We start from the raw sequence: 13,783 nt of genomic DNA, 5'->3' as shown, positions 1-13,783 counted from the left end.
TCATTCCTTGTTCTTCCTCGAAGGATGGTTCTTCCATCTTGGGAATGTGAATTGATTGCACATGCTTTGCTCCACCCTGAATTTCTTTATTGATTCCAATTCCTAATGGAGGATATGTTGTATCATATTGCTTGAAATGTTAGTATGATGAATTTTGATATCTGAAAAATTGATTTTAGATTTAGGATAGGTGTGGGAATTAATATTTCAAATCCTTCTGTGTTTCCTTTTTCCATTTTTTAATTATATTGCAACCCAAAAAAGTTATTCATTCATTTTTCTTCCTCGAAGGATGGTTCTTCCTTCATCGGAGTGTGAATTGATACAACACACTCTCCTTCATGCTGACTCATTTTATTGATTCCAATTCATAATGGAGGATGTGTTTTATCATCTTTCTTGAAATTGTAGTATGATGAATTTTGACATCTAAAAAATTGATTTGAGATTGAGGGTAGGTGTGGGAATCAATATTTCAAATCCTTATATGTTTCCTTTTTCCATTTTTTAATTATATTATAACCCAAAAAAGTTGTTAATTATTTTTTCTTCCTCAAATGATGGTTCTTCCTTCTTCAAAATGTGAATTAATCCCACACACTCTACTCCACCCTGAATTCCTTTGCTGATTCCAATTCTTAATGGGGGATATGTTGTATCATCTTTATGGAAATGTTAGTATGATGAATTTTTATATCTAAAAAAATGATTTGAGATTGACGACAGGTGTGGGAATCAACATTTCAAATCCTTCTGTGTTTCCTTTTTCCATTTTTATTTACGTCATGAGGCATTCCCCTTGGGAAAAATCTCCCCAATTGCCACACTTTACTCCTATGCATCTTCAGATCCATTGTTAGACGATTGAAAGTTCTTCCATGATCAACAATAGACCTTACATAGGAGTGTCCAAAGAGAATTTTAACTGATAATCTCTGAAGTTGTGAGTGTACAATGACTCCCCGACACTTTCCTTTCCCTTGATATTTTTGAATTCAGGATATGTCATGTACGATTGCATCTTTCCAGCCCTTATCATTGCCTTTCATCTGAAAACATCATCTCTGACCTTTGGGACAATTTCAATCTCATCCTCCAATAGATAAATAAGGGTTTCTATCTCAATGAAGCTATGCAGTGAGGGAATATGGGGCTAAGAATGTTTCTCTTACCAACCATTCCCTTGGAGCCGCCATTGCTTTAAAAGTTGGTTGAATAATGCTTGAGGAACCACCATTTCTCTCAAAGTCGTATGAGTAATAGCTGAGAAGGGTCTTAATATAGATGTCCCCCTCTATTTAATCTGATGTTTTTTTCAGTGATTTCAGGTATTTTCAACCCTCTTATGGCTTCATAGAAAAAATTACAATGTTTTAAATTTTTTTTTTATATATATCTTAGAATTTTCACATTCCTAATGTTTAATTCGTTAGCTTTGTTTTTCCAGGAAGTTATAGCTGTTGGTGGGACCTTGGCAATAATGGAGCTCATGCCTGCATCTCACAAACACATGCATGGAGACCCCTCACTTTAGGTTTATTTACATAACTTCTTCCTTTCCCTTCCTTGTCGAAGACGTGTGCATGAGCCCAAGGGAAGAAAAGAAGTGACTAAATGAAGGAGGGAAGCTAATTTGTTGAAGCCAATTAACAAGTGATTGAGGAAATTGTTACCAGTTGTTTGTGACTAAAGTTTCTTGTCTTGATGAAGCTCTGCAGTAAGGGAATACATGGCTCAGAACATTTCTCTAACCGTCCATTCCCTTAGAGCTTCCATTGCTTTCAAAGTTGGATGAATAATGGTCTAGGATCTACTATTGCTCTCAAAGTCGAGTGAATAATGACCAGGGAGGGTCTTAATATGGATGCCCATCTATCCAATCCTCCCTTTTTTTCATGGATTTCAGGAAATTTGAACCCTTTTCTGGTTTCATAGAAAATAATTGCAATGTTTTAGATTTGTTTCTTAAATGTCATGCCTACATCTCACAAACGCATGCCTGGAGACCCCTCACTAAAGGTTGATTTGAATAACTACTTCATTTCATTCCCTTACGAAAGACCTGTGCTTAAGCCTGAGGGAAGGAAATGAAGTGACTGAATGAAGGAGTGAAGATAAATGATTAAAACCAATTAACAGATGATGGAGGAAATTGTTATTAGTTGTTGGTGACAAAAAAATATGTCTTCGAAAGTCTTGAATGTTCTACTATACCTAGGTTGACCTCCTTCAGTGGAACTTATTTTCTAATTAAGATCTTATCGCTGGTTGAAAACACTTGTCAATAGAGAGTGATGTTTCATTTCTATGTAGGGTGTGTGTTGACGAAAGGCATTTTATGTATATCATTACTAAATAATCCATTTCTAATCGTAGGGATGAACCTATTTTATGCAACTTTGATTTTAATATCTTCTATTGAATGATGATTCTACCAGTGATACATTTTTTTCACTTTAGGAGAGAATTTTTTTAATACATTTATAGATTTTGGTGCATTTGTATTTATCCTTGCATTTTCTGCTTTTTTTCTTATTATTTGGATTTGTTTTTAGTGATTTTGTATTCAATAGATTCTACATTTAATAGATGCTTCTTCGCCTCTTCTCATTCACATTTCCACCTTATAATGGTTTCCCTTGGAGGTTGTTTTGTCTCAGGAAGGTATTGATTGTCCACATTTCCACTCACTTCATGCCTCCTTCTGTAGGTTTTCTTAAAAATTCTTTATGTTCATGCTACCTTAACTATATATATTACTCTTTTGTTAATTATGAAACCCAGATTTATAACTTTTGTTGATGTTGTATCTTGCTTAATGATGATTTCTTCGTTGTTGCAACTACTGCATGTCCTTCCATTAACTTGTTGGTTTGTGACAACCTCTTATTTTATTTGGTATGCTAAAGACTAGAGTATTATCATTTTAGGTTGGTCTTTGCTCACTTTATTTGGGAATATGTCCCCATTTGACTGAATTTGAGATTATAGCACCTCAAATGACATCAATGGAGCTGAAAGTATGTGCTATTCTTTCTTACGAAGATATTGATTTTACCTAGTTGCACTTGCTTGATGCCTCTTTTGGAAATTTTTTGAAAAAATTCTTTATGGTCATGACCTTTAACTAAATATATTAGTCTTTTGTTAATTATGACACCCATATTTATAGATTTTTTTAACATTTCAGCTTGCTTAATGGTGATTTCTTGGTTGTTGCAATTGTTGCATGCCCTTCCATTGAGTTGTTGGTTTTCATGGCGTGCACCTCAATTGGTCCAAAGGGGTTATTGCCTCTAAAAAGACTCTCCAAATTAAAACTTTTATATTTGTCTTACACATTCTTGACAAATTTATATCCAATCATTGATTCTTGTCCCAAATTAAAGGTTACTTCAGAGAAATAAAGTTAACACTCCTAGGTTTTATGTTAGCATTCTTTCTAGTTTCCAAACCTATCATTGAGTACATTTTGTCACAAAATTTAACATCATTTTTCTCCCTTTCATATTCATGAGGTTTTGAAACTTCAAGCTTGAAAATATCTTGAGATTTCAACATTGATTCCACTCCATAAGGGAAGAGAAATTTTGAAGCTCTATGAGTTGGTTTTATCCTATGCTACTCTTAGGCGAAAAGGAAATATGAAAGAGAAAAGACAGAGTGTCGTGCTTTCTATCGATCGAAGTCATGGAGATAACTCTGAACTCGGGTGGAATAGATAGATTCAAATTCCAATTCAAGCTAAGAAAGAGGCTATCATGATAAAACTAATTAGTACATATTGAAACAAAGAGGAAAGTCAGAGACCTAAATCAGTCAAATTGCTTCCTTTCCTTTCCTTGTCCAAGACCCGTGCTTGAGCTCAAGGGAAGCAAATGAAGTGAAATATGAGGTTCTTTATCATTGTATTATCTTTGGAAGGGAGAATCTTATGTTTTCATATATACATTTTTAAATAACTGTTAATTTCATCTCGCCATGTCGTGATCATTGTATCGTATCTTGAAAGATTAAGAAATTCAAATTTGTATAAAACCACTTCTTTTTAACAATCCAATAAATATAGATGACATTTAAAATAGAAACCATACACTTTGTGAAGAAATAAGAACCCCAACCGCGAGTTATAATGTGATAGAAAAATATTAATCTTAAGTCAAGGGTAGCTTCCAATAATTGTAAAAGCCAAAGTGTTCCAGTATACAGGAAATACCACTGAATAGTACATATTTGTAAGGTAGAATTTCAAACCTTAAAAAGAAGAAGGAAAAAGTAGGAAAATTAATCCATATGGGACTTTCCTCATCAAATCTTTTAGTAGCTTCTACTATCTCTACAAATGTGAAGTGTCGGCCTAGATTTAAAGCCCCAAAAGAAACATGACTACTAGCGAATACCTTTCTTCACTTGCTTCCTATAGTTTCAGAATGTCTTCCATGTAGTGGAATATGAAACCGGGTTATAGTAGAGAGTTTTGCATGATATCTATGACAAAAAGAGAAAAAGTAGATCATCGTTAACAACCCAATACCAAGAAAAACTCCTACAAATGATCCAACTATTGAACCAACCTTGCTATTGCTTTTTGATCTTATAGAAATGTTTTGTCAGAAAGATCCATCAAGACTTATTTTAAAGTTGTTGATCTTCGTGACCTCCAACCCATTGAGTATGGCATTGGGAACAACATTCAACATATCTAATGCAGATCCATATTTTGATAGAAATATTTTTTGTATAGTAGGTGTATTAACTACTACAAAATTGATGTAATAAGAATTTTCCGAGGTATTTTTTGTTAGAGTTGATAGATCAAATTCATTGATAATGTTAGCATTGTTTATATATACATTGAAGTATAGCTTATTCAGTGTGGTAGTCACAATACCACATAAATGCATCTGAATGAAGTATTGGTAGTCTGGATCCACAGTAAAGCACTACAAAATATTGAATATTTGATTTGTTACATTGGTTGTATCCATGTTCTCAACAGTAGCATATAAGATATTGGGAGAAATCCCATTGGTATCTAGTCCTTGGTACACAAAAATTTTAGCAAAAGTGCTGATGTTTTGGGCAAATAATTTTGGAGCTAGGAAGGTTGTATTAGGATACCAAAATCTTCGGGTGTCATTGTGAGGGGTAATCAAGGGTCCTCCCATATTAAGTCTATAAATTGTTTCAAAAGGATGCTCAGATAGACCATTGTAAGTACTAGAGAGGGGCACATTTTGAGCTATGTTTTAAACAAGAGTGTCTAGCACAAAAAAAACTTCGATGGCATTGACAAATACTTAGGAATTATTGGAGGGATAAAGGTTAGGACCAATTTTAGTTCAGATATATTCATGAGATATTCCTTCATCACACTTGAACTATTATGGCTTTGGAAATTGTATAGTAGAACAGCGTCTTGGGTGGCTATTGAAAATATGGAACTTATAAGATTGTAGTTTTTATAAGAGAATGGAGAGAAATGTAAACATACCCAATATCTACCCTAGTGCCTGTTGGGTGCTAAAAGGTGTGTTTTAAAACTCCTAATTGCCTCACATTAATTATCAACCTGGGTAAGTCTTCTTGTTTCAAGAGTGTACACAATATGTGCAAGCTATAAATCCAGAGAGTAATTCTTTTTAAGTTGAACTATAAAACTTGATACAAGAGTAACTGGATGCAATCATAAATCTCAAGCTGTAACTTTTAAAGGAAATAATACATCTAAGCATCAGGAATTAATCTCAAGCAAAACCATAATCGAATCTGAAGCAAGCAATTCAATTGAAAATAGCATAAACCGAGAGCATAGTAGCATTAACCAATCTCTTCTAGCTGATTCTATCTAAACCACACTCAATCTCAATTAAGCAACTCAAATGGAAATGATGTCAACCGAGAGTTCAGTAGCATTAACCAATATCTTTCAGCTGATTCCATAATAACCACACTCTTATTGTAATCAACAAGATTCAATGCCTTAACTGATAATCAATTTAATCTACAGTGAGCATAAATGGAATCAAATGACAAAGTTGTAAAGTACATAAGGTCACAATAAAGGAAAGTAAACTAATTGTAATACAAGAAATCGAAAAATAGCAAACAATATAAACTAGAAGAGAATGGAAAAACATCAAACCAATTAAACTTGCATGAATTAGAAAGATATAACACAAAGGATAGTAGTTTGATCCACCAGAGGTCAGGCCCTAGCCACCAGTGAATGCTACTAAGCTACTTCAAAGAATACGAATGATCAAAAACATAGATTATGTATTAACCATTGAATTAAATCCTCATTACAATACGGTCATCCTTCATAATAACATTTTGTATATTGAAATTACAATTGAGGTCCCAAGAGAAAATCTGAAGCTCTTCATTATCCCCTCTCCTCCTATCCTATCATATCCTATCTCTAATCTCTAATAATCCCTATCCCTCTTTGATCTTTGTTCTCATTTAAATACACAAAGAGCAGAGAGAAGTTACAACATATATGATTAAAAAATGATTCCCATAACAAAATTGGATTGTTCACAACAAATTGATCAACAAGATCATATCTGAAATATCTTTCCATTAGCATTCAACAGGAACAGGTTGAGTTTGGTATTGCAACTGAGGTAATTTGGAAACGGGCGGCAACAACGAATATGAGAAAAATGTCTTTAGAGAACCTTACGTTTCTCTTAATACAGACTGAATTTGGGAAATTGCACATTACAAAACTAACTCGGTTCGTTTGAACAAAACCCATGTTTCAGATTTTCCAGATTCTTCTCCATTTGCCCGAAATGTCCAATGAAAAATTGTCACTTCTTATTCCAGCGAATTTCTGAGTTGGCATATTTAATGATGAGCTAGGGATCAAATCTGCAATCTAGAAAATATCTTGGAGGCTAAAATGGTGGGTGATGTTACAACAAACTTATTAATAAACCATCATTGGTAAAATCATGCATAATATTCAGAAATTTATTAAAAATAAAGGAGAAGAAATAATATTTATCCATAAGAGCATAAATAATTATAAAATGGAATTATATGATAAACCATGATAACGACGTGATAAAGAATGGTAGAAATGGATGAAATAGGCATTAAAGAGTGATAATAATAATGACAAACTAGCAGCCCAACAGTGCCCAATAATGAAGGTATAGAATAACTATTGAGTAAACACTCGATCTTTCAAATAAATACCAGAAGGAACCTATACATTAGAACTTGTTGTGTTAGCAAATATTTCTTCATTGGTGGAAATCAACAAATTTGAGGAAGGGGTATATGCACTGAACATCATTATACCCAGTGTGATGTCACTCTTTGATCCACACTCTATAAGTTAGTTATCCTATGGAGTAAAAGAAGCATCATATTTTCACTTATAGGTTGACAATAACACTAACAAACAAATATATACAATTGCTTCCATTTCTTTCACTTCTTTCTCTGAACCTCAATTATATGATTATCTTTTGTTTATAGAATTCACTATTGTACCTCTTTCTGTCATCCTTTTCACCTCCATAAAATACAAAAATTCTAGAACACTATCAAAAGTTCCACTTCCACCATAACCAATGATTTGATATTGCCTGTAGGGATAGGGTCTTCTCTTTCTCTAGAGCATATAGACATGGACTATGGAGTATTGATATTTTACCCTTCACCGCTATCCTTTGAGTGATGGATACTTTTGCATGGGTGATTTAGAGGGTAACCCACGTCACTTGGACAACAATAAATTAAATGGAAATTCCAAGGCACAAAACTTGATAACTAAAAACTTATAAGAAACTTGTGCAATCCTTCCAAGTTAGGGGAGATATGGGTAAATGAAAATTTACTTTGTTCTATACAAATCAAGAAATCTATTCTTAGTATTTGTTGATGGTGATGGACCTGCCAACATGTCAGGGGATCTCCCTAATAAGAAGTCCCAATTAGACCTCAGACCATTTGGTGTAGGAGTCCCAACAGCGAGTTGTATGGTAATGCCTTAACTGTGATTTCACACCAAGGAAAGTAAGATGTCCCTATCGGTAGCCAGGGTGTGTCAGCTGTGGCGAGTCAAGGAAGGTTCATGAGAGGTTCTAACACACGGAGGGTGAGGTGAGTGCACACCTTGGAAACCTATAATAGTACTTGGCTTGGAAGGGAACACATGAGACAAGATGCATCACCAGCTGGAAGGAAAGATTGCGAGCAATCCAAAGTGATGTTTAAACCAACAACACCTCTGCAACAAGATTCATACAATTGAATACAAAATAGTTCATACACAAATGCGTAAGTTAAATAACATACATTGCTACAACAACTAGAATAGTCCAACTACAATAACATCATATGCATGAAAACGTGCTCGTTCTGTTATATTAAGAAGTGCAAGTTGCAGTCATACAATACATCCATGTCCAACCAATAGTCTTAATAGTGGAACATTACAGCCATAGTCGCCTGCTCCTCCAAAGAGATATACTAAATCTACGTAGTGGAGAAGCTAAGGCGCATTACAATATTGTCCAAGCTTTTTGTTAGTCCTATCGAAGCTTGGCTAGCAAAAATCGTATACAATGAGTTATGAGGTGCTATTTATAGAAAAGGGTGCGGTGACCCTTGACATTCTCCTTTGAGACCATTCATCTACCCTCATGACTCTTCAACTACTCTATGACTATTACATTCAACTATCGACACTTGAACATCCACTTGACAAGATGTTACATTACAATGTACAAGTGCCCATGTGAGAAAAAATGTCATGACCAAGCCATGAATGACATCACTAACACTCAGACCATTGTGGTGAGACCAACTCTTTGACATGCTTGTGATGGTCGAAGGTGATGCGTTGATGCCAGGCTTTGTTGTCCATGATGGTGTCCATGCGATCAATGGTGACATTCTACTGAAGTGAACTCTTGCCTTTGTTTCATCTAGGTGCACTAATATGGATCCTCTATCCAACGCGTCTGATAGCATGCAGATAGTCATCCTAGTGTGACCAGACCCACACCATGTTGATGCATAGTGTCTAGGCTACTCTCCAATCATGCGATGGTGGTTGTGCACATCAACTTGTTGGAGTACATGTTTAGCTCCAGTCGGACATGCTTCTTGCCTTCGCCTTGTGAGTGTGCTGAATGGGTGGGATCGCATACGTGTGCACAATGACATGCATTTTGCTACATGCCCTTGAATGCGATCAACAACACTACTCACCTTGTCTACTCTATGCTCGCTGCTGGGATGAATCTATAACTTGTATGGGTGCAGTTTCATCTGTGAGTGCATGTTGCGCCCCCCATTGTACCTATTCCTGCTGCGATTCATTCTCTCATCTATGCAGCTCCTACTCTTCCTTGAGTTTCTGCTTCAGAACACGCAACTCCTTCTATGTTTTGTTCTCTGCCTTCGCAGCATCTTCATGTCATGCCATCACCTCATAGCATAAGTCTCCAAAGATTCTTTTATCACAAGTAGATTTGCTTGAGCTTGCAACCTTGGTCTTCCTTTATGTCATCAACAAACTTCCTCATGCATTCATTACATCTGGTATGATCCCTTCAACTTCTATTGATGGTGGTGCTTGATGTGATGATGCTGCCGTCATATCTTAGTTTCCTTGTCTATGAATAACTCCATGTCTTCGTGGGTAGGAAAGTTCATAGACACTTGATCAACTTCATCCCCCAGTGCACTCTGAATGGTGTCTTCAACTCTGCTTTCCTAGATACCATTGTACATGTGCTGCTGAGAGGTAGATGAACACCTGTGATACCTAGAGACATGGAAACACTCATGGAAATAAATCTATCAATTGAAAACCAAAATGAGCTTTAGAACTAACTTGCAACATACCTCTGTGACTGATCATGAAGGTTGCACAATTTCCGCCGAGAGGTCGGGAGACTGATTGCCAAAATTGTGCAAGGCACAATCCAGGTTCTCAATAGGCTAACTGACTGTTGGAACTACGTAATGCATAGCCCAGCCTGGCCTGCTGAGGACTATAACTGTGCAATGCATTATTTCAGTCAGCAGTGACATTCAACCAACAAACTACATTGCAAAGTTTCTGGGGCCAACAAGACATTTTCTCCAAGAATTACACAATCCATGCATGGAGGTCAGTGCATGGATAGAATTGAGTGATTTCTTGAGGGAAGTTAGAGCCTTTGCTTCTGGAAATGCGCAGTGCTAGCTGGGTAAGGCATGATCCGGGCCAAGGCATCCTAGTCCAGCCGATGGGCGACTGAAAACATGAGAAATGTGAATGCATGATGGGATGAGTGTAAAAAAGAGTGAATGATCATTCATGCAAACAACAAGTGCAGGATTCAGAAAACGAGAAAGCATGCATGTGTGTGAAACGAGTTGCCGCAATAGCGACTGTCTGTGAAAAACAGTCTCATTCATGTGACAACAGTGAGATGTGAATGAAAAATGAAACGATGCTTCTACACGCTAACATGCATCAGAACAACAACACGTTCTCACTAAAATCAAGCAGACAACAATCACACAAAGTGAAACACAACAAGTGATAGAAATGCAACATAAGACATGGAAGGCGGGATTACCCTAAAACAACTGAATTGAATGTGCCAACGACCCCTAGATGCAATATGGGATGTCAGAGCTATAGGATCGATGTGAGGAAGGAGATATACAGTGTACAGTTCATTAGTTTTGATAAAATTGAAGATGTGATGTGCATGCCACAAGTCTAGGAAGAGCGACACTTGGTGGGAGGTTTCTGAAATGATCCTTCCATGCAACCTCTAGTTGCTAAAAATAGATCCCTGAATCAAGGGATGCCTTTGCATGTTGCCTTGGGAGAAGAAGTCCATGGATGCAAATTAGTTTTTCTCAGTCTCGGAGGAACCGATCAACTCAACTGCACATGCAACAGTGTGCTTAGCTGGGATGAAACAATGCGCATTTCTAAGAGGAAGTTGGGTTGGATGGCTAGAGGGATTACATAGTTTCTGGGAAGAGCAAATCACTGGTGCCGAAAATTGCGCAAATTCTGGGCTGAGCAGTCCTGTTGGGAGGAATTGCACAATTTTTCAAGTGAACAGTGACAAGTAAATTTGCACAATTCTGGAGCCCAATAGGCTGCCAGACAGAATTCCGCAATTTTTGGAGGGAAGGTTGTGTAATTTCTTCAGGGAGCTGCTCAAAATACAACTGGATCAATTTCGGTGAAACACCCTGTGTGGGGGATGCAACAAGCTTAATGGACAGGGTGTCATTCTGTAAGAAAATCACTGAAGCTTGTGTACTGGACAAGGCAAGACATCCTCCTATGAATGGTTGGTAGGGAGGCTCCAAAAGAAGTTAAGGAAAAATTTTGGAGGGTGGTTGTAGTCACTACAATACTTGGCGACACACTGGTAGAACTCCAGGTCTCCGAGTGGACCTTGTTCATGAAAAGAAAGTCTAAAACCTCTGGAAGTATTTGTGAGTCCTCAGTCTGTCTTGGTTTCCACTCTTGCTTGATTTTAAGATGTAGAATCTGCCAAGCTCTTGGTCGATTGACACACATTACAAGCCAAGTGAACAAAATTGTTTCGATTAGGGTTGAGGGGTATATTGGTGCACAAGTAGTATAGTTGTCAGAGTTTTAGTTTCATCTCTGGTGTTGCTCCACTGCCAGCAGGCTTGGAAAGTACCCTGACAGAGTCACACAGGAACACAAGCATCACTCTGCTGCAAGCGAGCCTATTTAGTACCCCGATGGAGTTATTTGCATCACCTCTCTATGCAAGAAGCCTTCCTCTTCTTTTTCCTTATTCATTTTTTTTTATTTTTTTTAGTTTTCACTTTTCATTCTTTTCATTTTTTCATCTGTGCATAGAAGTTACTCATTTCGGAGGTGGAAGAGGGATCTCGACTTATTGAGAGCAGAATACTTAGTAGTATATTATATACCTCTGACGTGCCTGTTAAGGTTTCCCCCCACACCTCACTCTACTTGACTGGGCTACCAAGGGTTAACCCAAAAAACAATCGACTAGAGTAGGTGACACTAGTTAGCACACAAGCATTGTGTTTTCACCAAGGTTCACTTCAAACAATACATATTTTCCATTGATGTATCATTGACAAAAAGTAATAAGTTCTTCATACAAAGACAAGATGACAGATAACCAAGTAGTGATAGCTGCACAAGGCCTCTTGTACTTTACCCAGCTTGTTTTAAGACTCATGCATGGTTTCATGCAAAATTAACCTACAAACAAAAAGAAGCAAGCAAACAAAAAGGCGAAGCAAAAGCAAAGGTAAATTCGAAAGAAAAGTGATTCAACAAACAAGAAAGCAGACAAAAAGACATGCAAAGAAAGAAATAAAACAAGCATGCAAGAGAGAAAACTGAAAGAAAACACTACTCCTACTCCTAAGCTAACAGTGTATGGGCCTGATCACATGAAGTGATATTTCCAATGCAGCCATCGGCACATTGGTCGATCCATGTTGGTGAAGTCTTGGTCCGCGAATAACCCAGTTGTGCGAACCAGGAAGTGTGAAGGATATAACAATGAACAAAGACACACTCCGAGCATACAAGCATCCACAGAAAAAAAATGAGTGAAAGCGCATGACATGCACTTTGTGGACTTACCATGATGCTGTGTGACACTACGTCCAGATGTTAAGCATACACACACTCTTGATCATGACATGCAAGCACACGTGAGGAAGGTAGACCACTTTCATTGCGCAAGTGTGCTTGATGAGTAAGATTCCTCTAATGCATGAGAGATGGGATCGTGTAGACCGAGTGGAGGAAGCGAAATCTGAGTGTTAGATTGATCTTCAATGCATACTGATGAGTGATGAGGCATCTTGCATGTTTGAACAATTTCCTGATCAGAAGTGAAACCAACCTTAGGACAGTGAGGGTCTGACATAACCATCCACTCGACCTGAAGTGCCTCAATAGTCTGCGGGGTTTCGACTTCGTTGATAGATAGATCATCATAGATCAGTGGCTTAGATGGATTAACAACGAGTGAATCAACATCGTGATCAGATGATGAGGTAAAGAGATCATGACAACCAAGATCAAAAAATTCAGGGTGTTGTTAAGCATCCTCATGATTTTATGAATCGCACAAAGGGGTAGATCAGAACAAAGAATGTTCACCCTCTGCATTTTCAGAATAGATAGAAGAAAAATCAAGTGGATGTTCATAGAATGATTGTTCCTCTCCATTTTCAGATGATAGACTGACGTTCGGTGTGTCCTGCAAATGATCAACAATGGGTTCTTCCATGGACGAGGATACACATGAAAAATAGGGGATGGAAGGATCACCAAGGAGGTAAGGAAAAATGGAGGAAGTATGAACAGATAGGGATGGTCCTCTGTTGCCAGTGGATGTTGAATCTCCTAGACATACTCTTGATGAATCATAGTGCATGTTGGTTGTATAACACCAACTCCGTTGATAGATCGATCCTTGTTCCAAACAGGTGTAGAGTCTAGAATGGAAGAACACAAAACAATGGAATCTAGAGGATTATCGGAATACATGGACGGAGGTTGAGGTACAAAATACATGTGATAACCCATGGGATTCCCAACCAAGCTTGCGTGAAAATCAGGAGGAGCGATGACAGGAGGATGTGACAGTTGAATAGATGTTTGTTCATGCTCTCCCACATCATTCTACGATAGTGGAGTTATTTGATGAGGGGACGACGAATAGTCACTTATGATAGCGACCGCGTCCATCTGTGATTGTGCAACTCCATCATC

This window comes from Pinus tabuliformis, chromosome 6, assembly GCF_031772625.1.
Source record: "Pinus tabuliformis cultivar Carrire ecotype Pingquan chromosome 6, CPIR1, whole genome shotgun sequence".
NCBI lineage: Eukaryota > Viridiplantae > Streptophyta > Pinopsida > Pinales > Pinaceae > Pinus > Pinus tabuliformis.
Note: the sequence above shows the minus strand (reverse complement) of the source record.